The sequence below is a fragment of the Echinops telfairi genome, unplaced genomic scaffold (genome assembly GCF_000313985.2).
Source record: "Echinops telfairi isolate 266 unplaced genomic scaffold, ASM31398v2 ScPeMD7_7469;HRSCAF=8507_0, whole genome shotgun sequence".
Classification (NCBI taxonomy): domain Eukaryota; kingdom Metazoa; phylum Chordata; class Mammalia; order Afrosoricida; family Tenrecidae; genus Echinops; species Echinops telfairi.
Genome location: NW_022111372.1, coordinates 48,561,564 through 48,566,553, shown reverse-complemented (window position 1 = coordinate 48,566,553; position 4,990 = coordinate 48,561,564). Strand labels below are relative to the sequence as shown.

Here is a 4,990-nt window from a genome sequence, read left to right as displayed (position 1 = left end):
CGGCCCTAACAGGCGATGGACCTTGCCTGGGGTGTCAGAGGGTTCCCTGGCTTATGGGTGGGGGCGGGGAGCCTGAGTAAATTCGGTCTGGGTGAGGCCAAAGACACCCACCCCCTGGGTTGGCATCTTGTGCCTATGGTAGAAACTGCTGTCGGGTGACTGTAGCCTCATCTAGGCTAATTTCCCTAAGTCCTTTCGTAAAGGAATGGAGACTAATCCCTACCTCAGCAACCACCTAGTGGAACACTGTCTGTAAAACGTGAAAACAGATGTATTCTGAAGTGAAGAAAACAAGATACTGCACTGTATGTACAGGATACCGACATCTGAGGGGGAACGGGAGGAAAATGCAAGATCTAGTTGATATTTATGTATTCCTGTGCCTTCGTTTACTCATGCAAAATGAGGATAATAGTACCCATTTTAGAGGGACTTGTGAGAATTCGTTAAATGTCATATAAACAGACTACAGTGGTGCTTAGCACCTAGTGTAGGGTAAACAAGCACCTCCACAGGTCCTGTCCGTGGGCTCCCCCTGGCATCCCATCCCTAGGTGCCTTCCCATCTGCGGCATAGTGGCAGAGCTGACCACTGACAACCCCAAGGCAGCAATCTTGGAAAAATCTTGGGGTTGCAGTTGAAAGGAAACCCCTGCAGTTGCTCCCTGCCTCACTGAAGCCACTCCCACCTCTCCTTCCCTACCTTCTCATACAGGCAAGTCCATTCTGATTCTTAATGACGCTGTGTAGAACAGCAGAGGCTTTCAGAGACTAACTCTTCACGGGAGTGATAGCGACCTGCAAGACAGGGCAAACCCAGAGGCCCTGTTGGCCACCACAGGATGACAAACCGTACTGCACCTCTGTAAATAACCTCCTAAATAATAAAATCCATGTCTCCCGGCATGGCTCCTGGTCAATTTGGGGGTGCTCAGCACCTAGTAAGGGGGAAAGACAGTCCCTATTCAGGGTGTCTCCTCATGCCTACTAAGCACCAGATCCAAGTAATAATAGCTACTTCTTAAATAATTTTCATCGGCTTTTTAGAAAAGATTGGCTGAAGGTTATGCCAATAGGAAAAGGCCCCAGATTAAATATGCTCTATACCATAAGAGCTCACTGCTGTTTAGGTAAGCAGATAGCCTTCCACAAAACAGAACTGCCAACCTTGCAATTAGCAACCCAAGGCCTAGTCCACAGGACCCCAAGTCAGAAGTCGGACAAAAGCGGACACAATTGAATGAGAGAAATTGCCGACATGTACCTAGTAGAGAGGGCAGTGAAATCCCTCGTATGCGTGATTAGCTTTATAGGAAAGAGATGTTAAATCCCAAATATAATTTAAGGAGAGTATTAAGTCTTAAATAGGAAAAGACAAGAAAAAGAGAGATATCTCACAACAGCATGGTTGGTGGCAGATCCATACGTTATAGTTACTGGGTGGAATGCAGAAGTGGGAACAGGATCATGATTGGAACACAGGGCCTCCCTGGCTAAGGCAGTTGGGGCATAATAAATGACTGTGGGACCCTAGGACCGTGATCTCCAACAAGGACACATTCAGACAGGCCTCTAAAGGAGACTGCCCTCCCTGGGCTGGCCAGAGTGTCTGAAGTAATCCACTTGTCAATGCACTCTGCCTGAGGGCAAGACTGCTCACATACCTGGTTAATAACCTCACCTCAGGACCATCAAACTCACAGTGTCCCTCATCTTTTTCCCAGCAGAATGACGAACTTTGGTTTCAAACAGCTGACCTCTGCTGACCTTGACCTGGAGGTTAGCAGCACAACACACCACCAGGGGTCCTTCATTAATAAAACTCAAACTCGCTGCCATCGAGACGACTCCAGTAAATCAGACTCCTGACAACCCTAAAGGATAGTATAGAACTGCCCCTTGGGATTCTGCGACTGTGACTCTTTATACTCTCAGAAAGCCTCATCTTTCTCCCAAGGAGCAGCTGACTGGCAGATCTCAGCCCAACATGCAACCACCACACCACCAGGACTCACGTGGTTAATGGTCATAAGGAATTCTATAGAAGCTTCATCCCTGGGGACTTTGCAAATGGCTTTTACACTTTCACTGTTACCCATACCCTTTGTGGCAGTTTCCCTTGTACTTCCATGCTCTATTTAAATGGCTATATTTCTGTAAACCCTGCACCCAATATGACTTCATGCGGATGGTCTCCCTTATCCAAATGAACTGTCTTTGTCCGGTTTAAGACTTAATAAACATTTCCTATAAATTATATTTAGACATTTCAGATTTCCTTGTTCCCTTCAGCAAAGCTAACAGATCAGACTGTGGCTGATCTAGAACACATGGAACAGAAATTAACTCCATAAAACTAGTGAACTAACAATTACTATGGGTTATATGTGGAAATATTACTAGTAGTATTCTAAGGTTCTATTTTCTGGATACAGGAAAACATTTTCAATCTTGCTCCTAAATTATCTAACTGGTTTAGATATTTTAACTCTCCAATTAAAAGTTTTCATTAGTAAATTTGACAAAATTATAAAGTTATATATATATATTTAATCATTTTATTGGGTGCTCTTACAGCTCTTATAACAATCCATACATCAATTGTATCCAGCGCATTTGTACATATATTGCCATCATCCCTTTCAAAGCATCATTTTCCTCCTCCCTTTCCCACCCTCCCTTGATAAATTATAAATTATTGTTTTCATATCTTAACTGTCCGCTGTGTCTCCCTTCCCCCATATTTCTGTTTGTCACCCAGGTGGTGGGGGTGGGCTCAATTATAAAGTTATATATTTCATTAAAGGAGCCCTATGAGCTGGTGGGTTGTGTGTTGGTGTTGCTAACTGTAAGGTCGGCAGTTTGAAACCACCACCAGCTGCTCCGTGGGTGAAAGACGAGGCTTTCTGCCCCCTTAACATGTCCATCGGTCCTGTGGGGTTGCTGAGTCAGCATTAACAAGATGGCTGTGAGTTGGGAGGCTTATATGGTACTACACCTTAAACCCTAAGAACCCCATTTGCAGAAGGCCTATGGATGACAGTGAGCTCAAAATCTACTTGCAGAAGCCCCGGGTGGATTAGCCTCCACTGAATTCCTTAATTTGAGATGAGAACTATCTTGCCCCAGGTAGAGTGCATAGGAGTGTGAATTACCTCCACCCCTCTTCAGCCAGCCCAGGGAGGAGCAGTCCCCCCTCAGGAGCTTGCCTGGGGGTGCCTTTGAGGGACAGTAGGAGAGGTCACATAGTCATGCCCTGACTGTCTTGGTGAGAAGGGCCTGGACCACTCGTGTAAGCTCTTCTCTCTAACCTAATGGACCTGTTCCAATCATGGTCCTGTTCCTGTTTCTATAGGCCCACCTGTAACTGTGATATACTGATCTGCCAATAGTCATGATTGTATTACAGTTTCCTTTGTTCCGTGCTGTGTTTTAGAATAAATAAAAGTGTCCTGTCTGTAAATCCTCATATGCCATTTAGAACTCCAGCTAATGGTCTCCTTCATCCAGATGCTGTGGCTGTGTCCTTGTGTTGCCTTTGTCCTGTTTGAGACTTAATAAATGACCGCCTTATATCGCATGTGAGCAGCCCTCGAAGTGTAGTGGGTACGCATTGGGCTGTGACCCCCAGCCTTGGCATCTCAAAGCAGCAGCAGCTCTGCCAGGGAAACAAGGGGCTTTCCACTCCCATCAACAGTCTCAGAAGCCCACAAGGGGTCCCTCTGAGTCAGCACTGACTGCAAGGCACTGACTTTGCTTTGGCTCCATGTTATCTGTGAGATTGGGGTCTTTTTTGTACCCTGAACAATGTTATAACCTTTAATAGCTCATTTTGCATAATTGAGACATATTTAAGTTTTTAAAAACAAAATAATTTATTATTTAGTGATGTTTACTTTAATTACATTACTATTTTTCTCTATTTTGTACATAGTACATTGAACAAATTTGAATTCTACTTTTTAATGCCGAGACCCTTTCATACAGTTTCTCATGTTGCGGTGACCCCCACCAACCATAAAATCATCTTCGTTTCTACTTCATAAATGTCATTTTGCTTCTGTTATGAATAGGGCGACCCCTGTGACAGGGTCGTTCGACCCCCCAAAGGAGTCACGACTCACAGGTTGCGAATCGCTGCTTTAGATAGTCACAATGAAGGAAGCACAAATTATATGAAAATTGAAACCCTCAGGCGATCGTCTTCAATCTTCTGAAGTCACATGTACCTCTCCTGCTGCGGCCGCAGATTTCACTTGCTCTATTTTGTTCATTGCCGGCCGCGATATTGACAGAGGTTGTCACCCGGCCTACAGAAAATCTATTCAGGAAGGCTGGGCTCTAAGACTCCACTCCCGTTGGACGAAGCCTCGGGACCTGGTGGTGGTGACCCATGTTATAAAGATTTAGGAATGCTCCTGTCACCGGAGGTTTCCGTAGTGTAGTGGTTATCACGTTCGCCTAACACGCGAAAGGTCCTCGGTTCGAAACCGGGCGGAAACACACCTATTATTACAGACTTCAGTGTTTTCTCATTGCAGTCAATGTAAACAAATGCATGTAGGTTTTTTGTTTTTTATTTTTTTGCATGTAGGTTTTAATACTTTTTTTCAACCCTACTCCTGTCTTTTTCAATCGGTGGCAGTTCACTTCAACCGGAATATTCCACGCCTCGGTCTATAGGTGCAAAGAAAATAGTGGGGGGTGGGGTGGGGGGAATAGTGCATGTGATTACAGGCTGCCTTCAGAAGACCTTAAAACCCAGGTGAGCAGGTGCAGCCACCGGCCCCAAACCATAGCCATCACTGGCAGCGACAACTTGAACGAGCAGAGCAGAGAAAGGGTAAAGAGCAGGACACCGGGAGAAACCTAGTGCAAAGCAGCCGCGAAAGGAGCGTTCGCCGCGGGCGGCAGATTGCAGGCGCCCGGCGAGGAGCCGGGAGGAAGCCCCGGGAGCCCGCCCGGCGCCGAGACCTCTCTCTCCGGCCGCT

The 4,990-nt window shown here is 46.0% G+C and overlaps 1 non-coding gene across 1 annotated transcript; it reads left to right on the top strand.

Annotated features, from left to right (window-relative positions):
• Positions 1–4,429: 4,429 nt before the first annotated feature.
• TRNAV-AAC lies at positions 4,430–4,502 on the top strand. Its single transcript has one exon. It is a non-coding gene; the product is annotated as a tRNA-Val (tRNA).
• The last annotated feature ends 488 nt before the right edge of the window (positions 4,503–4,990 follow it).